The sequence below is a fragment of the Mustela nivalis genome, assembly GCF_964662115.1.
Source record: "Mustela nivalis genome assembly, chromosome: X".
Lineage (NCBI taxonomy): Eukaryota > Metazoa > Chordata > Mammalia > Carnivora > Mustelidae > Mustela > Mustela nivalis.
Window position 1 is genome coordinate 41,637,045 of NC_139040.1, and position 23,288 is coordinate 41,660,332.

A 23,288-nucleotide genomic window follows, 5' to 3' on the forward strand; every position below is an offset into this window, starting at 1 on the left:
ATACTCGGGGCCACATTTGTCTTAGTAAAAAGAGTTAAAAATAGGGAAAAAGGGAAGACTAGAATGTTCTCTGTGGTATTGGTTTAAGGGCCCATTTAGCCAGAGCAATTGCATCCAGTTAAATAGTGATTTTGTTGTTTATGTAGTAAACTTAAAATGACCCTGCCCCCTCCTCAGGGAACTTACTTAAAAGCAAGTCCAGGAAACCAGTCCCAGGTAAAAAAAGCCCAAATACAAGGGCAGGTCAGGCCATGTGGAGACATCCAATCAGTGGAGCGTGCATACTATCTCCCTACCTACCAAGGAGTGTGGGTCCTGCCTTCTGGATGCCAATTCTGATCAAGGTGATAGGCTAGTTCAGATATCTACTAGGCTAAATTGTAATTCAATTGGCCACCTGTGTGTGACCTAGCATGACTATGCAGCTTTCTCTGTGTGTTACCATCTGATTGGCCACCTGTGTGTGGCCAGGCCCAACCACATGGCCTTTGCTCTATCAAAGTTAGTCTGTAAGGCAGGGAGGGGTCGCCCTGTCTGTAAGAGGTGGCCCCGACTGGTCAGTTTGACAGTCGGTTTGATTCTCGATGCTTGGTACGAAATAAAGCTTTGCTTGGCCTTTGCTTTGTATCAGTCTTGCTCCTTTGATCACAGACCCATTATTGGGGAACCTAACATTGGGGGCTCATCCAGGATCAAACGACAAGAACTGAGCCAGCATCAGAATTTCTGGGAAAAGCCTCCAAAGGTAAGATCTTGAGATCCTGTCTGTCTGGTTGTGGAGCTTCAGGGTATGGCTAGATGCAGCCGTGCTCCCCAGGACTGGAGTGGATGTGGAGATGCCCTTTCCCTCCACTGGTAGATTGCCAGGGGGTTCGAGTCCCCCTAGACCCTCAGGGGGTTCGAGTCCCCCTAGCCAGTCACCGAGGGTTCGAGTCCCCCTAGGCGGTCATGGGACCGAGAAAATCCCCACCAGCGCCGGGTTGTGTTTTTGAGTTGGGATTATATCTTACACACCCTTAGATGTGATATCTGGTCGAGGAAGGGCCGCTGAGTCTGCGGTTGTCTTTGTCTTTTGCCTTTTTATTGTCTGTTGTGTTGTTTACTGTGTTTGAAGAAATGGGGCAAGCAGAGAGTAAGGGGACTCTGACTTTCATCTCTCCATTCCTCCTAATAGATGTGGGGCTTCTCCCTTACTCATTTCTTGTGTTAATGGCTATAACTGGAGCCAACTGGGGTTAGTCTAACTCAAGACAGAGACTCTAAGGGATACTCCCAAGCAGCTGCTGATACTCCCTTTGTTTTGGGGAAGTTCCTGTCTTCTCTGGCCCAACAGGGACTGACTAGTCCCTCCCCCTTGCTGGCGGGAAAGCATGGCATCTGCTCTTCTGTTGGAACTGATGAGCTCTAGAACTGGAAACCCTTTCTTTGCCTTCTGGTGGCACTTTGTTCTTCTGTTCTTCACTGTCCGGAAACAAGAAAAACACCCCCAGGACCTAACACCGCCCCCACTCCGGAACTTCCCACCTGGGTCACAGGTAAACATTTGAAGTGGCATGGGCCCAGGTGGAACGTAAATCAGTATTTGAACTAAGTTAAGTTTGTTGGGTTAATTAGGATGAACATGTCTTTTGAGTTAACAGCAGTAAATGCGAAACTTCAGAGTTTACTGAGGGTCAAATAAGCTCGTGTTATTTGTTAAAATCTGTTAACAAAGAGATGACTAAACTGATGGTTAATTGTCTGTCTCAGGGTTTTAATGGATAATTGTTAAAGTAGCTTTCAAAGTCTTTGGTAACCTAAAACTTTAAGCCAAATGGGATAAAATGCTAGAGCGCTGGTTGCTGGAACTGGGTTTGTGCTTTGAAATCTATTGGTAAACATGTTCTGTGCTTAACTGAATTCTGTTGTAAGAGTTCACAGTTGGTTAATATTTATTCTTCACTAGAGATTGAGGTGTTTCTAAGAAAATGTAAATGGTTTTCTCTTTGCCTGCCCAACGTTGTAAATGAGATCTCTTTAACTCATAAGGCTTTTCCTTGATATGCTAAGTTACTCAGGGAATACTGCTAAACCAATGAGAAACCTTGGGCTACAATTGGGTAAATGCTGTAACTATCTAGAGGTTCTATACATTTCTTAAAGATTAATGTTTTGATAGGGTCATCACTTGATATTTAATCATATCTATTCTGAGTTTTTGTCATTTGTAATTGTTTTAATTCTCTTGTAAGATGAATTCCGCCTTAAAGGAAATTCATATGGGAGACTTTCAGGACAAGTAGAGGTCTTTGATATGTTAAAATCCTGGAACTGAAATGAGTAAGAATTTCCAGAAGTAAAAGCTACATTTGGACTAAACCAGAATTAGCAACATGGGACTGAATGAACTGAAAGATTGTAATGTTGTGTCTCTTAATATTTCACCTTATTTTAAACATTACTGGTTATGTAATATTTGCTCTTCCAGACTAAGAAAACTTTTTCTTAAGTTATCTGTAACTTACAGAGATGTAAAAGTATTCATTTGTAAACACATTAAGGCATTCAACTCTTTCTATCTGAACCATCTGAAACTCAAGATCTCAGCTAGTATCCTTTCTTCCATAGCAATCAGTCATTTGCATAAGTTCAATAAGAATCTGTTCTCCTTGTAACAGGACACCACTGGAAACACTGGTTATTTTACCAAGGCTTTGACTGGAATGTCATATTTGAAAAAGACTCAGATATGACCAGACAGCTTAAAGGAACTAAGGTTGACTTTATAAAACCTGGAGCCACAAAGCCCTTTGGAACTTCTGGCCTGATACCTTGCTTACAGAGTTCCCAGCAGCCTCAGCAGGTGAGTAAAGAATGTCACTTCCTGGCAGGTGCATCACCTCAGGAAGAATTCGCCTAAATTGACAGGTATTACAGGCATGTCTGATGGCAACTACATGGCTTGGCTTCTGGCCTGGAGAGGCTACTAAAAGTTCAACCTAGAAATTCCTAATAAGAAGTTCCAGCAAAGCAGATTCTAAAAGATCTATATGATCACTCACTGTTATTGCTGAGCTTATGTAAATAATTAGGCCAAGTTTGTTAAAACTGGAGTTGTTTTTCAAATAAATTTGTCCTGATTTGGCTATCTCTGGAAATGAGGGTTATTTTAGAGAGAAAAATTGTGTTTTAATAACACACCTTTAGGGGCGCCTGGGTGGCTCAGTGGGTTAAGCCGCTGCCTTCAGCTCAGGTCATGATCTCAGAGTCCTGGGATCGAGTCCCGCATCGGGCTCTCTGCTCAGCGGAGAGCCTGCTTCCCTCTCTCTCTCTCTGCCTGCCTCTTCGTCTACTTGTGATTTCTCTCTGTCAAATAAATAAATAAAATCTTTAAAAAAAAAAAAAAAAAGAAAAAATAACACACCTTTATGGATGTTAAATTCTATATTTGGTTGTCTTTAAATGTTTGTTTACCTAAGCTAGACAACTTGAGGTAAACTTCAGAGAAGTTGCACAATAGCTCATTTAGATGATCTTGCTTTTGACAGTCAGTCAGCCCCTGATATAAGAAGGGAACTTCATAAAATTGAAGGATTTGAAGGGAAGAATCTGACTGAGTTAGTGGAAATAGCTGCTGAGGACTATGAGTCATGCTTGCGGGGGACGAGAGCTCTCTTACAGACTCTGCAGGAAAAAGGATATCAGGTGTCAGCAAAGAAAGCACAGGTTTGGGGACGCCTGGGTGGCTCAGTGGGTTAAGGCCTCTGCCTTCGGCTTGGGTCATGATCCCAGGGTCCTGGAATCGACCCCGCATCGGGCTCTCTGCTCGGCAGGGAGCCTGCTTCCTCCTCTTTCTCTCTCTCTGCCTGCCTCTCTGACTACTTGTGAACTCTCTGTCAAATAAATAAAATTTAAAAAAAAAAAAGAAAGAAAGCACAGGTTTGTCAGAGCCATGCCACTTATTTAGGCTTTGATCTCCACGAGGGAGTTTCTTGGGACAGTGGGCTACTGTACGCTGTGGATACCTCAGTTCGCGGAGATGGCCTGACCTCTCTGTGAACTGACTAAGCGAGGACTCACTATGGTAGAGAGAACAGCTGAGGCAGAAGGAGCATTTCGGGAATTACAAACAGCCTTACTGAGTGCCCCAGCATTGGCCATCCCAGATGTTACCAAGCCCTTCCACTTGTATGAAGATGAAAAGGCAGGGGTGGCCAAAAGAGTTTTGACTCAGACTCTGGGGCCTTGGCAAAGGCCAGTAGCCTATCTTAGCAAGAAACTAGATCCAGTAGTGGCTGGGTTCCCCATTGCATCCACATAATTGCTGTCACGGCCCTCCTGGTCAAGGATGCAAGTATAATTACAGAAATGTACTAAATTAGACTATAAAGGGGATTGGGCTAAGACTAGGACAGGAAATTTAATTCTTTCCCGAAGACTAGGAAGAAATTAGTAAGCCAAATACATCAGGGCACTCATCTGGGAACACGCAAGCTTAAGGAGCTTATGGGCAAACAGTTTCAGGTTTCTAAATTAGGGCATATGGTTCAGGATATGGTTGATAGATATGCTCAATGTCAGGCAATAAATGCGGGAGAAACCAGAATGGGAAGAGGGAAAAGAGAAAGAGGTAAGGAACCAGGAATTTATTGGAAAATAGATTTTATAGAGATGAAACCGGGAAAATATGGACACAAGTATATGTTAGTTTTTGAGGATACCTTTTCAGGCTGGGTAGAGACTTTTCCCACCAAACATGAGATAGCAGGAGTGGTAGCCAAAAAGCTACTAGAAGTTTGGGTTACCTCTCATGATTGGGTCAGCCCTGCATTTGTGAGTTCAGCCTCACAGGCATTGGCCAAGGCCATGGGCACTAATTGGAAACTACATTGTGCCTACCAGCCCCAGAGCTCCAAGCAAGTAGAGAGAATGAACTGGACTCTTAAAAAAACCTTGACAAAGCTAATTCTGGAGACTGGCAGTGGGTTGGTGGATCTCCTTCCTTTCGCTCTCCTCAGGGCACAATGTACACCCTACTTAAACAAGGTGACCCCATTTGAAATAACATTTGGGAGACCCACCCACCCGCCCCGCTCTGCACTCAGCTACAAGAGGCTTCCCTAGCAGAAATGACTTATCAGTCTGTACTCTAGTCACTACAGGCATTAAAGACGGTCTAGCCCACGAAGGGATCCAAACTGCCCACATAGAGATGGAGACAGAGGTGGAACCATGTCCTTACCAACTCGGAGACTTAGTTTGGATACGCCGCCACCTAGTGGGAAACTTGGAGCCTTGCTGGAAGGGACCATTTACTGTCATCCTGACCACCCCCATGGCAATAAAAGTAGAAGGCATCACGGCCTGGATTCACATGGGTCACGTCAAATGAGCCAAGGACGAGGACGCCCCCCAGAGATGGATGCCGCTGCTGATGGACCCCACCGATTGTGGACTAAAGCTAAGACTCAGAAACAATGAGTTCATTGAGTTCACTGTTGCTCCTATTGTTAAAGTATAGGTGGGAAATATAGAAAATTAGGGCTTGACATGCTATTTCTAAAAAACGGGAGGGCTCTGCATAGTCCTAGGAGAGGAATGCTGTTTCTGGGTAAATCACACTGGAGTCATTAAAAACCTTCCGGCAGCCATTAAAAAGAGGACATAGAACTGGCTGAAAAGTCAAGGATTTGACTAATATCCAAAGAAAAGGGTGGAATATAAGGGCCTATTTAGCCAGAGCAATTCCATCCAGTTAAATAGTGATTTTGTTGTTTATGTAGTAAACTTAAAATGACCCTGCCCCCTCCTCAGGGAACTTACTTAAAAGCAAGTCCAGGAAACCAGTCCCAGGTAAAAAAGCCCAAATACAAGGGCAGGTCAGGCCAGGTGGAGACATCCAATCAGTGGAACGCACTTACTGTCTCCCTAGCTACCAAGGAGTGTGGGTCCACCTTTTGGGCGCCAATTCTGATCAAGGTGATAGGCTAGTTCAGATATCTACTAGGCTAAATTGTAATTCAATTGGCCACCTGTGTGTGACCTAGCATGACTGTGCAGCTTTCTCTGTGTGTTACCATCTGATTGGCCACCTGTGTGTGGCCAGGCCCAACCACATGGCCTTTGCTCTATCAAAGTTAGTCTGTAAGGCAGGGAGGGGTCGCCCTGTCTGTAAGAGGTGGCCCCGACTGGTCAGTTTGACAGTCGGTTTGATTCTCGATGCTTGGTACAAAATAAAGCTTTGCTTGACCTTTGCTTTTTATCAGTCTTGCTCCTTTGATCACAGACCCATTATTGGGGGACCTAACATTGGAATGGAATCAGAGGTATCAATATGAACTCACAGTTTTAATAGATAGGTAAATATGTCTTTTCTCATTCAGTCTGCTGAGAATGACTAGAAACAATGATGCAGCTTATTAGAATGAGAAGATTTAGTGCCCAGATCTTTTTTTAAATACTATTTCTCACTAAAAGTAATCAGAAGCCTATGGGAAAAAAATGGCTGCTTTTAAGTCTGGAATAATGAAAGAATATTATGAGGCTCGAATAGCTCGTTGCACCATAAAGTAAGAAAATGCTTGATAAATGGACACAAGATGTGCTAAAGAGACACAGGAGCCAGACTGAAGGGGTTCCTCCTGGCCAATTCTGGGACAATCTGCATATTAAAAAGGTATATATAAATTACTATAACCAACTGAATAAATCAGAATCCACGAGTCCACGTTGATTTAAATAATGAAACAAGTAGGAGAGAAAGGAAACTTCTTAATAGTGAAATGTCAACTCATAGAAAAAGAAATGCTGGAGTTAAAAAACTACCAGTAGATGTTTAAAACTAGTAGGTAAAAGTTTGATAAGCAAAGAATATATACATGACCTCAAAATCACTCCCCACAAATTGCTGATTATTTGTAAAGGGGAAAAAAAAAACTTCATTGTGGAGAAAGCTGGAGGATAGATTGTACCTTACCAAGTCATCAAAACCACATCATATGCCTCCTAATAACATGCACTGGAAAGGATACAACCTCTGTTTAGTGATATTCCTACAAAATGCATAACTTAAATGTAATTAGGTGGAAACATCAAGCAATCTCTAACTGAGGAGCATTCTGTAAAATAACTGGCCTATACTTTCCAAATTTTCAAAATCAAGGAATACAAAGTATTAAAATTGTTCCAAATTAAAGATGACTAAATAGATATAAACTAAATGTAATATGTGCTTCTGAATTTGAACCCGAATTAGACAAAAAAATTAGCTACAAAACACATGATTAAAGCAACTACCCAAATTTGAATATGAACTTCTAAGTAGACAAAAGTAATGTATCAGTGTTAAATTTCCTGACTTTGATTAACTGGACCTTGGTATATGCAAGAGAATACTCTATTGTTCTTAAGAAATACACACTGAAGTATATATGACTAAGGGGCATAATATCTCCAATTCTCAAATTGTTGAGAAGAAATATATATATACATAATGTTATTATATATCATAATATACTCTCTGTTATAAATTGGTATCTATATAGAGCTATATATGTATATATATAAATATAGATTTAGAGATATCAAGAATGAAAAAGTAAATAAGGCAAAAAATGTGCATCTTTGTAAAAAAATTTATTCTGGTGAAATGGTATATGGGAAGTCACTACACCATGCTTGAAATTTTTCATCTCCACACCAAGTAGTTATAACCAAAGTGTTAGGAATTGAACCTATGTAATCATAAGGAATGTCATCTAATTGCTCAAACAAGAAAAAGAAAAATACTCAAAATTTTAAAAAGCTGGATTTAAAAAGTTATTTCCCTATCAGTCTTAGTAAATACAATGATGGTATGAAAACATAACATTCCTCTGCCCCAAGCAAATGTCCCTTGCAGGCCTCCCATTTAATTTTGTATTCTAGGCCTTTATAAGTCATCTCTAAATGCTATAAATTAAATTATTTACCCCCAGTGTGGAATGTCAGCCATAATAAAAGAATCAATTTTATTATCCAGCAACAGTAGCTTGTAGTTTTTGCTTTCTCATGAACCTGGTACTTTCAAAATAGATTTGGAAAGAATTTCCATTTAGAAAGGAATACAAACAAAGCATTTCAAAGAGCAGTGAAGACTTGCCAAGTGGGAATTTTGGCTTTTTCTTTTTTATTGAGAGAGGAAAAGAAAGAGAGAAGAAGAAGGGGGAAGGAGGGAGGGATGGAGGGAGGGAAGAAAGGGAAAAATAAAAATAAAGGAAAAGATATTTTTAAACTATTTATTTATTTATTTTTGAGAGAGAGAGAGAGAGAGCGCGCGCATAAGTTGGGGGAGGAGCAGAAGGAGAAGCAGACTCCACACTGAGCAGAGAACCATGCAGGACTCAATCCCAGGACCCTGGGATCATGACCTGAGCTGAAAGCAAACACTTATTAGCCCACTGAGCTACCAGGCACCCTGGAAAAGAGATACTTTTTTTTTTAAAATGAAACCTGTCACCAGTGGTGCTTAAGGAATAAGGTATATTTTTTAAAAAGGATCTAATATGTATATGAGAATGGTAGAAATGCACCTAGTGCTCATATAAGATTGGAACCTTATCAGCACTGTATCTTATCTTCCTGCAAACAAAAACAAAAAGCCCCTTTGACGCCCATATCTTTCCTCAGCTATTCCTCAATTTCTCTTTCTTAGCAAAATTTCTCAAAAGGGTTGTTTACACTCATTTTCTTCCTTTTCTCATTTCTTAGTCTGTCTTCTACTTGTTCTTGTTAGGCTTTTGTCCCTACCATCACATTAAAAATAACTTTTGTTAAGGTGTCCATATGACCTATATGTTACCATACATAATGATTTATTCCTAGTCCTAAACTGATTCAAAGTCTCAGCAATATTTGCCATTCATGATAATTCCATCAACTCGAAACAGTACCTTCTCCTGGCTTCTACAACATCCATACTCATTGGCCCCTCTTTCTCACTGTCTTTTGGGGACTCATCTACTTAGTCTGCAAATGTTGAATGTCTTTATACCTCAGGTGAATGTTTACGAATATGTATATATATTTTTCTTCCTTAGCTAAGATGAATGCCTAGGTGCTACTTATATAGTGACCACCCTTGAAATTATATCTCCAGTACTGAATTCTCCCCAAACTCATGACTCATATATCCAATTACATATTTTACTTCAGCATTTAAATATCTAAAAGATATTTTCAATTTATCACATCACAAAGTGAACACTTCAATTTCCAGCCCTAAGTCTCCAACTTTCTCTCTCCCACTCCCAGTTTTCAACATTTTAGTAAATGGTATCTCTATCCTACCCCATTGATTAAGCAAGAAATCTGAGTCATCCCTTAATACCCTCTTTTCCTTCATTCCTCATAGTCAATCCTTTAACAAGTTCTATTTTCCCTACAAATTATACCCTAAATCTATGTACTTCTCTCCATGACAACTGCCATCAGTCTAATCAAATATCATTTCCTTTTATTTTACAGCAGTGTTTGATTTATTTATAAATGCACACATTAGTGTTTTATTATTGATAATATCTGAAACAAACAATTTATCAAAAAGCAAATATCCAAGATTTAGTAAGGGCAACTGCCATTTCCAGAGCACTTCCTTAACAGGGATTACAAGCTTTCCTGGTCCTGTCTGCCTTAGAAGGGGGACAATAGCTACCACTCCCATGTAATACATCATAAAGCTAAGATGCAAGGGAGGAAGAGTAGCAGCATAGGGTCCTCCTTCAGGAGGTGGTGTCACTATCATGCTGGGCACATAAAAGTTTTTGCTGTAGACCTTCAGAATGAGCTTCCAAGTAAGTGGGGACAACCCATTAACTGAAGAGTCACTTAATTTACATAGTTCTTTGAACAAAAATTCTTTGCAAAATGTGAGAGAAGCCATGTTATTTAGTATATGCAAACAAGTCAACTCTTAATCATCCCACCATTAATTAAACTTTAAAAATAAAATATTACCTAGCATTACTGAGGTGATAACTGATATCATGGAACTGTTTAAGTTGCTTCCATATAAGGTCTGGGATGCAAAATGGATGGCCACCGATCACCAAATATGCATGGTCAGGTAGGAATTGGTTCCAAAGGTGCTGTGAGACTATCTTATTATCTGTAAATGTTCCCTTCATTTCATTAAAGACAACTCCTTTAAAGATCAAGGGTGTCTGGAAGTCCCTCAGGTTCTCATGTTCTAGTCACCATCCTTCCTGCCAGAAGTCTAGTTCCTGCAAGCATGGGGGAAAGGCTGCATGTAAATACAGAGGAGACTCAGAAGTCCTTGAGATTTTGTGTGGAAAATGGATACAGAGTATAATACATAAGCTTTCATAGAAGTAGACAGTGACATATTTAATATTTTGAGGAAACGATCTCTACATGGGTACTTCTGAGAGCCACACAGGACTGAATGCTCCAGAATGTGTGGAACCAGTACTGTCTGTGGGAGTGGTGCAAAACTGCACACTGAACAAGATATTTGTATCTTCACTGGTTAAGTGTAAGTATTTCACTCCTGTGCTGCCATGGGTAAGCTTCACTGCAATTAGGGACTGCTCAGCAACAGACGTCACCTGGTTCATTATGAACCCGTGGATCCTCTCTCCAACCTCATGCTCCAGTGCCCTCTCATAAGCTATGGTACCCACCCCTCCTCCTCCATGCTCTGAGCCTGGAATGGCTGCTCAGCTGCCTCAGGAAGCCTAACACCCTCTCACCACAGCAGCACATGGCTTGTGACTGTCCTCTATTATCATCTCTTGAAGAAACTATTATAATAGCTTCCTAGTCAGTCTCCCTGACTCCATCCTTACCATCCATTCTCTAAGGGCAGCCAGAGTGATCATTTTAAAGTAGAAGGCGGATCATGCCACAGCCCTGCTTAAAGTTTTCCAGTGGCTTCCCATTATGCTTAGAATGACATTCTAACTCCCTACCCTACTGAAAAGGTTCCATATGATTTAATCCTTGACTATTTCTCTATTTTCTCCCATCTGGGCTGCTAGAACAAAATACCATAGACTGAATGACTTAAATAAGAGAAATTTATTTCTCACATTTTTGGAGGCTAGGAATTAAAAAAAAAAAAAAAAGGCACAGATTCAGTGTCTAATGAGGGCCCACTTCTTAGTACATAGGCATCTGGTTCTCTTATAAGAATGCCGATCCCATTCATGAGGGCTCCACCCTCATAACCTAGCTACTTCCCAAATGCTTCACCTCCAAATATCATCATATTGGGCATTAAGTATTAACATATAAATGGGGGGCATAAACATTAAGTCCATAGCACTCTCTGACCTCACGTCCTACTACTTAACCTCTTGCTCTCTATGGTCCAGACATACTGGTATGCATTTTGTTTTTGCAAAGAGCAAAGTACATTCTGATCTCAGGGCTTTCACATACCAGTTTCATCTGTCTGGTAAGGTTCCCCTGCCCCCCAGATCTCTCATTTTTATACAGACTTCTGATCAAATGTTACCTCTCCAGAAAGACCTTTCCTGTCATTCTTCTTCCCTTTGCCCTATTTTATTTTTATTTTAGCATTTATTACTATCTTACTATATCACATTCTATTTGTTTATTGTTTGTCTCCATTGTCATAATATCAGGTCCATGAAAGTATATAGTTTTGTTCAATGCTGTATCCCCAGTAAGGACCTAATAAATAGTTGTTGGGTGAATAAAATTCATATAGTAAATAATCTAGGGTTAAATGTTAGAAAATATCTTAAGTTAACTAGACTAGCCCCATATTTTTATAGGATCAGTACCTTAAGCCAAAAGAACCAGAGAAATCAAATGGCATAATAAAGGTGACAGAATTTTCTGGTGACAGAGCCAAAATTAGTGTTGAAGTCTTTTGATTCCTATCTTAATATTCTTTCCTTTGGTCCATTCTGCCTCATGTTGTTAGTGACACTAAGAAAAATATTGGGAAAATATTTCACTGAACTATACAAGGCGTGGCATGGAATCAATTTTTTAAGAGGGAAAGAGAGCATACATGTGCAAGCAGGGTTGGGGGGAGGCAGAGAGAGAATCCCAAGCAGATTACACATCCAGTGTGGACGCGGATTCAGGACTCAAACTCACAACCCTGAGCTCATGACCAGAACTGAAATCAAGAATCAAATACTTAACCAACTAAGCCACCTAGGCACTATATGAATTCAGTATTCCTATTTATTCAGCAGCTGTTTACTGATCACCTACTATAAGCAAGGTATCACTTCCACTGCAAAGGCGAAAAAGAAGTGACTCTCACTTTCAAGTTTCTTTTTATTTATCTAGAAAAGGGAACAAAACAGATTAACATAATGCAAAACAAAATGTGATGAGTCTCACATGGATGGCAAACAATACCATGTCGATCCAGAGGAGAAACTAATTATGCACAGCAAATTTAGGATTATAAAAGTCTTGATAGGGGGCGCCTGGGTGGCTCAGTGGGTTAAGCTGCTGCCTTCTGCTCAGGTCATGATCTCAGGGTCCTGGGATCGAGTCCCGCATCGGGCTCTCTGCTCAGCAGGGAGCCTGCTTCCTTCTCTCTCTCTCTGCCTGCCTCTCAGTGTACTTGTAATTTCTCTCTGTCAAATAAATAAAATCTTTAAAAAAAAAAAAGTCTTGATAGAAGAAATAGTATTTGCCATGGACCTTAAAGAATGAGAAGGACAAGTAAATGGGGGATGACATGAACAAAAGTTATGGGGGGATAAAAGCACATGTATTCTGCAAAGAATAAGTAGCACAGTTAAGCTGATCCCTGTGGTCTCTGTTGTACTATGGTTATGAATAAAGTGAGAAAGATCACCTAGAGCAAGAATATGAAAGACACTATCTTACTAAGCCAGGAGTTTGGGTTTCATTTCATAGTGATCAGCCAGCAAATGCTGAATGAATATTAAATAAATGAAGGAACATTTTTTCTTTTGGAAAAGGGGAATGATATAATGCAAGCAGTGCTTTAGAAAGATTGAAATGGCAGCTGGGTATACTATGGGTTGGTAGTGTGAGACTGAAGGCATACAGGTCAGTTTGAGTGGTACAAAACAGACTGGGCAAGAGATAAAGAAGTCCTGAACAGAAGAGTGGTGATAGGGCTTGTCAATCAATGTTCAAATTAATCATGCAGACTTTGACAATGACAATTTATGTGAGTGGGGAAAAAATGATCTAATTCAGTGTTATTTTCTAGATCAGACAGTTTCAAACTTTTTCTCCCACAAACCATAGTAATAAATATATTTTATGTGATGACTTTAATACACATGTGTGCACACATACACATATAATGGACATAAAATTTCACAAACACACAATCTTTTATCATCTGCAATGCTAGTCTATTCTTTTTTATATTTCAGTTAAAATACACCAACCACAATCTTCAACACTGATTTATAACCGATGAATGGGTCATAGTCCACAGTTTGAAAAATGCTCCCCCAGAATTAGTCCTAGTTACTTAGCTGTCGCTAACTCACATATACTCCAAGTCATGAGATTCGCTTTACATCTGTCTACCCATTTACCAAGAATTAATTGGTTTGACATAAAACAAATAATTTAAAGCACAGAGGAATTATGTCTTTAGAACCCTATCTTTTTCAAATACTTTCATGTAAAAAAGATACCTAACCTCACATCAGACTACTTCAATAACCTCAGGTATAGTCATTCTGCCACCAAACTTACCTGCCAGAGAAATCCACTTAGACCTTCTATGGTTCTCTACTGCCTAGTCCAAAAAGCCTAAGCTATATATATGCTTTAACTTTTAAGGTCCTCCATACTTTATCTCCACCCAACTTCATTTTCTACAACTCCTCATGTTTAAGTTAGACTGACTAATCCCACAAACACATACTGTTTGTTCCTTCCTCAGTAGTATGCTCATTTTGTAGCCTCTGTCTTGAATGCCCTCCCCTTAATTCCCCTGATTCATATAACTGCCTATTCTAGCCCATCTACTTCTGAGTGTTTTATGCTAATTACTCTGCTTCACATTGAATCACTTCAACACACACACACACACACACACACACACACACACACACTCTCAACCACACAATATATAACTTTACCATAGAATATTTTCTAAGTATTTTAATTGTATTAGATGTATCTCCATAACCTGAGATAACGTGATTAATGGAAAGAGCACAAACTTTAGAGTCAAATGGACATAATTCACATCCTGAATCTGCCATTTATTTGTCATGTCTCCTTTGGCAAACTGCTTTGGCAAACTGCTTCTCTAAGCCTTAAACTACATATCCAGTAAGTACGAATAATAGCACCTACTTCAAAAATTTATTTTGAGCATTACATGAGATAACATGTGTAAAAGGCCTAGCAAAGTGCCTTATAGGAGATCAATTACTATTTTTCCCTACACATTTCCCCTTGAAAACAGGTGCAACGTTTTATATAGCATCTAACAAAGGGTTGAGTATATAGTAGGCACTTACTAGAATGTGTACACTTGTTGATAAATTTACTCTTCTTCACTACCATTAGATCTAAACAAATAACAATTCTCCAGTCATTATAGGCAACTAAAGAATGAAGCAAGAAGGGCACCTGGGTGGCTCAACCAGTTAAGCATCTGCCTTTTGCTCCGGTCATGATCCCAGGGTCCTGGGATCAAGCCCCACATCAGGCTCCCTGATCAGTGGGGAGTTTGCTTCTCCTTCCCCCACTTCCCCTGCTCATGTTCTCTTTCTCTCTCTCAAATAAATAAAATCTTTTTTTAAAAAAAGGAATGAAGCAAGAAATAAAGGTAAACCATCTAATTTTTTTCATTTCACTTACTTAAAAATTAGCAATGGGATGCTCCCAAAGATGTTCTGAGAAATAAGTTCAGCAGATAGACATTGAAAAAGCAGTGCTTTCTCCTGACCACCTTTTATGTTGCTGTGACTCTTCCTCATAGTTTCCTTTGTTGTGTTCTCCTTTGCAGACTAAATTGCACCAAAGGATTCAAAACAGACCTGGTGATCTTTGTTAGACAATCTTCATATCTGTGTTGGATGAGAAGCCCCATCATATTAAAAAAAGATAGTGACTCTAATGAAGTCCTATTATTTCATGGAATAGTCTCATTTCTGAAATTACTCCAGTTATTACTTAGCTCAAGGTTGTTGATAGGAGTCTACAGCCATTTCCCTTTGCTTTGTCTCTGAGAAAGCAGGGCTCTGGTAAACAGAAAGTATAAGATCTTGAGGAACTTGTCCACTGACTGTAGGAAATGATGACAGATCCAGGAATAATGTGCCTCATTGTTTTCCACAAAGGACAGGTATAGGAAACAGCACATCACTTATATCAAAAGAAAGTTTTTCATTACATTATGATCTATTGTTGCAAATCGCTTTTGCTCAACTCTCCAGTTCTAGTTCTATTACAAACCATTCAATCACTATAATGGAAACATTCTAAGCTAACTTCTTACATAGCTCAATTGTATCTGTTACTATTTGGAGGCTAAATGTCAGAGCTGAAGGGCTGGCAGAATTTGAAGTGCTAAGTTCCTTCCAAAAGGGAAAATTGAAGGGCTGCATTACTTTGTCTAAGATTTATATTTAGATATCTAAAGATTACCTGAACCAAGGTGCCATGATTCTCTTTAAAGAAGTGAAAATATATGGTTTACATAAAATGTAATGTTTTAAAAATATATGAAGGCATGCTTAACAATAATTGTAACAAGATAAATCAAATAAGGGGTGCCTGGGTGGCTCAGTGGGTTAAACCTCTACCTTTGGCTCAGGTCATGATCTTGGGGTCCTGGGATCGAGCCCCGCATCAGGTTCTCTACTCAGCAGGGAGCCTGCTTCCCCCTTTCTCTCTGCCTGCCTCTCTGCCTACTTGTGATCTCTATCTGTCAAATAAATAAATAAAATCTTTAAAAAATATATAGATCAAATAAGCCTACAATGTGATAAATGTTTCTACTACCTGCTGGGTAAAAGCAAAATGGGGAAAAACCTTTGACAAGGATTTGGGAATTAGATATTCCCAAACACTGTTGGTGTCATTATGTCTAAGTACAAAATTCCTGGAAGTGGAATTGTTAGATATCTATAACTGATGATTTTACCAGTATTATTATGAAAATAGTTTTGAACTTCCATGGATCTTATGGAGTTCCTAGGAGCTCTTGGGTCATACTTTGAGAAACACTATTACATGCAATAGAAGATTTATGGAAAGATATCTAAGAAACTGGAAAACAGGAGGGCACCTGGGTAAGAGGTTAGAGGTAGAAGGGGGATTTTTTACTGTACATGTGTTTATAGTTTGGGTTGTTTTTACTCTGGGCAAGTATTGCATATTTAAAAATAAATAAAGACCAACAGGTATTCTCTTTGTTTCCTTAGTAAAGTGATTTCACCAGTGATTCTTTTTTTTAATGTTTTTTTAAGATTTTTTATTTATTTACTTGACAGAGATCATAAATAGGCAGAGAAGCAGGCAGAGAGAGAGAGAGAGAAGCAGGCTCCCCACTGAGCAGAGAGCTCCATGCGGGGCTTGATCCAGGGACCTGGGATCATGACCCGAGCTGAAGGCAGAAGCTTTAACCCACTAGCCACCCGGGTGCCCCAACCAGTGATTCTTAACAAAAGATCCATGTTTGATAAATTTGACTTATATTCCTGATAACTTTTATTTCAAAAATGCCACAAATCCATTATGATAACTTGAAAAGGATTCTGATTTAGTTGGACACAGGCCTCCACACTGAAGTTTCACTCTTGTTTCCCTTGACTTTCTGTCAAATAGTTAACAAAGAGTAAACAAATATTTAAAAATAATAGGCAGGCATTTTGTCATTAAAAAAATATACCTCTAATATATCTGCTCTGTAAGACTCTTGTTTCCTTCTTTTTTTTTTAAAGCACAAAATGCCACACAAATGTCCCAGTAAATTCAGTTCTCAAACATCCTGTTCCATGTAAGATGTTTTGGCAGTAGCAATTCAGCACAAAATAAAATAATTCATTACATTTCAAAATGCTTTTGATTTTGATTAAGCCTAAAGGATGTTTTAAATAGGCAGAAACAGTCTTTATGAGAGGCTAAGGGCCCAGCTGTAGATGTCATTTGATGGCTCTTCAGAGCCACATGTCCCAGTACTTGACCCACTTTTGCTTTTGCAAAAAAAGAAATGTTGCTACTAAAAAAGTAAAAAGTTCATTGAACTTGGATGGTTCCCTTACAGGAAAATCCAACTTCACAAGTGTTAGTAAGGCATCTGGTTATGCAGTATTCACTTCTCTAGTGTAAAGGTACTCAACTTCAATCAAATTTGAGCAAGAGATCTGTACTTTCTGACATAATCAATATTGGAGTTTCAATAATCCATGACTTTGGCATAACAATCAACTCAATCACCCAAGGAGAAAATGAGGAAGTTATTCACTTGACACCCTTTCTTTTCCCCCTTCCCAATTTGTCAGCATCAAGTCCTGTAATAATAAAAAAAAATTTCCCCACTTAAAAGTCTTCCATGGCAATCAACCATCTACAAGATAAAATCTGAGCTCCAGGATTTAGCATGGGATCCATGAACCCAGAACCATCTGGCCCTTGCCTAATTCTCTAGCCCTTCTCCCATGTGTCCTCTTGATATATTATAACCAATCTTTCAAAATAATCTTCAAATGTTTCAGCTCTGTGAAACATTTCTGGATAAGTTTTGCTTTTGTTTCATCACTGAAATTTCATTATCAAAAGTCATTTCTTTTGCAAAGACTTCTTCCACCATCCCTATTTCCACCCAAGATAATTCTGGGTTTCCATATTTTGTACATGATTCTACCATAGCACTAAACATGCCATATTATCATTGTTAATGCATCTCATTTCTCTACTAGACCGTGAATTCCTTAAAGGCAGAGACAAATGTTTATTTATTTTAGGGTTTTAGCACCTAAAACAATGCCTGGCACACAACAAGCTCTTAAGTAAATGCTATCTAAAGGAATGAAGGAATACTCTCAAGGACAAGCATCTGGAGAGGCATTGAGGCATAATGGAAGGAACACAGATTTGGGATCTCTTTATCTGTCTACATTCCTCAATAATCTCATGTATTTTCTTGCTATTCCCAAAAGTTTTTCTCCATGGTGGATTTCTCTCTTAAACTCACATACTTAACTGCTCATCTAACATCTCCACTTAGATGTCTAAGAGATATTTCAAATGTAACATGTACAAAACCAAACTCCCAATTCTTAATCTTCCCCTTCTCAATAATTGGATACTCTACTTTTTTTTAGTCACACAGGCCAAGAAAGCTGGAATTATTTGTGTCTTGACTCTTTCTCCCATACCTCACATTCAATATAACAAACAAACAAAAAAACCTGTTGGCTCTACCTTCAAAGCAAAACCGGAATTCTATCACATTAAATTACCATTGTTGCTTATACTCTAGTTCAAACCAGCATCACCTTCCATCTGTACTACAGCAGTAGCCTCTTAATTGGTTTCTCTGTTCCAGTCTTTGCCTTTACTTTATGTCCCATCCAGGATCCAGAATGCTCCTTGTAACATATACTGAACCATGTCAAGACTCTGCTTAAAACCCCTTAATGGCTTTTCATCAAAGAGTAAGTGTCCAAATCTTTACAAAGTCCTATGCCGCCCTATATGATCTGACCCTACCACCATCACCTCTCTGACCTCAACTCCTAATTCTGTCTCCACTGCTCACTCTGCTCCAGCCATTCTAGCCTTCTTGTTGTTCCTTGAAATCTAAAGGCTTCCCCCGAAAGCCTTTGCATTTGCTACCCTGCTGCCTAGAAAAACCATCTCTGAGAGGTCAGCATGACTAACTCCCTCACTTCTGTCATGCCTCTATTCAAATACCACCTTATCACGGAGCCCTCATCTGACCATTCTGTAAAATATACTCAAAATTTCTTGTATTATGCTTTATTTTCCTCCATAGTACCCCTCCCCCCATGTGCACATGCACACACTGCTCATTTGTCTTGTCTATCTTCCTATCTTCCCCAACTATAATGTACACTCCATGAAGATAGTTGGGGTTTTTTTTTAGCTACTATGAAATCCTTATTCCCTAGAACAATACCCAGACTATAGCAGATACTCAGCAAATATTTTTTTATTAAAAAGATGATGAACAAACTGGCTGTTGATTTCAAGCAAGTCACTTTACCCCTCTACAGATTCTCTTGATTTCTAGTAAAATGATATGTTTGGACTAAGACTCATCCAGTTTCATCACTCCCTAAACTTATAACTTACTCTTCCTCTGAATCCTCTCAGGGCCTCTTAGCACATTATTAGGAATATTATGTATTCAGTAAATACTTGTTGATGGTCTATGATTTAGAATTATAGGAACCAGCATTTGTTAATGGCTTTTGTGTGCTAGGCAGACTTTATTATACAATGTTTCCTTTTAATCCTCACAATACTCCTACAAGGAATATATTATTATTTCTACATTACAGAGAACCTAAGTGCCTTGTCTATGTTCATATAGCTGGCAGGAGGGAGGAACAAGAATTTAAATCCTGGTCTGTATAGCAACTCATGAGTCCATTCAGATAAACCACCCTTGACATATGAAGGTTAAAAGTGACATTTTTCTAATGATGTACCATATGGTCACTAACATAACATAATAAATAAATACATACATATATACCAAAAAAGTGACATTTTTAACAAAAAGTGAGATTATCAATACACAATTGATAACTTAATTTGTATGGGAATAATTAACTGACTTCCTGTAAATAAAGTCCCATTATTTTGTAGCCCCCACTGATTATCCTTCCTAGAATTCCCTCAAAAATACTACCACTACCATGACCCCAGGAAGCATTCTAAAGCAAGCATGATGTGGTCAGCATTTACCCCCAGTCTATGTAATCATTCATATAGAGCCTAAAGTTTGGTATATAAAAATTTTAATTTATAGAAAAAGAGGTAGGGGATGATTTTCCCCAGTATATCTAGTGAAAAAAAGATAGTTGGTTGCCTGGGACCAGAGGTAAAGGAGATTAACTAAAACTTTTCAGGGGTAATAAAGTTGATTTAAAAATAAATGTATATAAGAAAAATCTATTTAGAAGTTATTTAAATAAAACTTAAGTAAATAAATAAATAGGTGTCGCCTTATGCAAAGTTGAAGGATTTAATGGAAGTATATGGGAAAAAATTACAAAATGATGTTTTAATTTACAGAATTAAATAGCAAACTACTCAGTTTATTAAAACAAGATTTAACTTACTCATTTAATTTACACACCACTTTATAGGAGTCTTGTAAAGGGATAGGAACACTGAATAGTCTACCAGAGACTGAGAAATCTGTCAGTGACATTAGGAATTCCCTCTTGAGTCAAAGGCATGGAATATACTGCCAGTTTGCTTATCATTATAAGTGGAAGGTGGATGTGAGGCAGGGGGAAAATGTCATTTTGTTTTGTTTTCCCTTGAAAACTTAATGTCTACTGGACAGGTCTGACAAATGAGTACATATCAAACCCAAAATAGCCCAGCTCCACAATGACCTCTCTCTTCTTTGGTTTCCCCTTCCCACCCACTCTGCCAAAAGTTCCCCAACTGTGCCTGTGAAAGACCCGCGGATCCCCTTACCCAAGAATCCAACACTGCCACTGGATGCAATCAGCAAGAGGTTCTTTATTGATACGCAGGCGCCTGCGGGTGGTCAGCGCGCGCCTGCGGGTGGTCAGCAGCTCCTGCTAGCTGAGCACACCCGGCTGGGGTGGTGCCGGGTTTTTATAGACAGGTACAAACAAGTTTTGGGTGGGGCACAACTGATTGGTTGACAGTTAGAACTTTTGAAAAAGGCATACTTGGTGTTAGTGGATTGGCCCTGGAAGACCCCCCTCGCGCGAAGAGAAAGGCGGGAAGGGGAAACAAAGAGGGGAAGTTTGACCTTATTACTCAGCAGAAAGACATCCTGTCTATGTGACCATGCAGCCCCCTTGCCTACGTGACCATGCCCCGGCTATTAGGAGAGGGTATCTTGTTCAAACAGGAGTCAAGTGTCATGCCCTAAAAGCCAAGCGGGTTACAGAAAGGCAAAAGAGCAGTTACATTGAATTCAACCCTGGGGGAAGGGTCTTTTCATTGCAAGGGGAGGAGGGGTACTTTTACACAACAAAAGAGCAGTCAATTAGTTAACGACGACGGGGGGGGGGGGGGGGGGGGTCTTTCACCTACTCTCTAGAAGATTCTCAACCTCTGAGCTTCTATAGCACCCTTTGCAGACTTTTATCAAGATATTTAGCTCATTGTTCCACTCACTGTTGGAACGTACAGGTTAGTTTAATGAAAGGATTATTTTTCAACAAATGCATTTATAAAGTTATTATTTTCCATAATTCAAATAAGTTACAGTTTTTATTTCATAGGTTATTTGAACTCTTTCGCTTGTAATGTGTTATTATGAACTGTTTTATCCTATCATTGGTCGTCTTACCCTCTCTCAAGTCTTCTCTGTTCTTGAGCTGATTCCATCTGCCAATATATACGCAGGGGTATTTTCCTCCTTTGCAGCTCAGTAAGTAGATTAGTGATATTAACAGTAGTAGCAGTGGACTATTAGTAGTAGGACTGGTCATAAGGGCTGTAAATAATAATCATAATGACAACAGCAATAGCAGAAATAGCTGTCATTTACTCTGTTATCTCAAATTCTCCCAAGACAAAGATACACAAACATATGTAGAAACAGAGGCTCAGAGAAGTTCAATGCCCAGGGGCATTCAGTAAGTTAGTGGTAAAGAAAGAATTTTAAACCAAATCTTTCTGACTTTAAATCCTATACTCTTATCTGCCACACTTATCTAGAACAAGAAAGGCTGCTAGAATGATTTCCCAGCTCTACTTCCTGGTGTGTCCCTGCTCATAGACCTTAATGTTCATAAAGTAGTTCATGAGATGATTTTGCAGTACATATTGTCTCTAAGGAAGGATGCATGCTTCAAAGACCAAAAGAAGCCTCTGGATTAGAAAACTGACTTACAAACCAACCAAAAGAGGATAAATATGGAGTCTGCCAAGGTTAACTTGAAATTGCATTCTTTTATCATAAATTCAGAGTGTTATTGAAGAATATAAGCTAATGTCTTCTCAAAAATGTCAAAAATCCCATATACTTCCACAGTTTGCTTGAATGACTTTTATAAACCAGATCAGCAGAACTTTCTGAAGGCCATACATTAATTTGACTTAAATATTTCAATTATAATGAAGACATCGATTAAATCTGGCAAAAAAAAGCCTCTGAGACAAGACTCGGGACTAAAGGCACTGTGGGGTGGTGGAAAGTGGTAGAAAGCAGCTTTGTATTAGGAAAAGCCCCAGCTTAGTTATTCCCAAACTGTCTTTGGAGCACATAAATTAACCTTGCTGGGTTCTGTTAGCTCATCTACAGAATGAGGTTATAAGATTGTATGTTCTTCAAAGACCCTTTCAGTTCTTATCAACTGAAGCTACTTCTTGTTTGCAAATGTTATTTGGTAAATCAAAAGTCTGTGTACCTAGAATTCCAAGTGAATATAAATAAATTGGTTAATTTTTTTAAAAAAAGGCTTTGAGAACTAGAGAATATTTGGTTACAGGACAGAATAAATACATATTCTCTCTTGCAGAAGCTCCAAGAAAATGACATTAGCTACCTCTCCAGTATCGTTCTTCCTAGCTCTTCTTACCTCCTAGACTTATATAGGCCACTTGGTTCAATGGGGCACACTTATGCCCCCAACAAACAATGCAGCATCAACTAGCATAGTACTTTGCAGAGAAGAGAGATGTAGAAAAATCTTACTTGAATTGAGTTCAAATGAGGAACTACAAGAAGGAAAGGTGTGCAAACCAGATAGCACAAGGTAAGGAAAGCCTTCTGGGTTCTAACAGGCATAGATGAAGGAGCAGAGCTTATGTATATTTGGGAGGGATTTCAGTTGGGAAACAGGACCCAATGTACAAAAGCTGGACCTTATTTATCAGTGAGGAAAACTGCTAACTTTCATGATACATCTGCCTAAATATTCCAAGAATATGAGTTTTTCTCCCTGACATTCAAAGCCAAGTCTACTTTGCCTAAATAACTCTACCTTCCTATGTTCTCCCATAGTCCCCTGGCTTCACTTGGTCATTAAACCTGAGAATGCATGAATTATGAATTTAAGAATCAGACAGATGGCCTTCAAAAACTAACTCAGTCCCTTATTTGCCATGAGACCTTGGGCAAGTTACTT

At 39.1% G+C, this 23,288-nt stretch overlaps 1 protein-coding gene and 1 long non-coding RNA gene across 5 annotated transcripts in view; one reads left to right on the forward strand and one right to left on the reverse strand.

The window, feature by feature from the left end:
• The window catches only part of IL1RAPL2 (interleukin 1 receptor accessory protein like 2), a 1,449,628-nt gene that overhangs the window by 510,802 nt on the left and 915,538 nt on the right, over positions 1–23,288 (reverse strand). The gene's annotated exons all lie outside the window — the stretch shown is intronic.
• Positions 687–6,138, forward strand: LOC309856358. Of its 2 annotated transcripts, none has more exons than XR_014307159.1 (3): positions 687–745; positions 2,658–2,842; positions 5,133–6,138. It is a non-coding gene; the product is annotated as an uncharacterized lncRNA (long non-coding RNA). The 2 variants fall into 2 exon arrangements; XR_014307160.1 differs by lacking the exon at positions 687–745 and adding an exon at positions 1,444–1,535.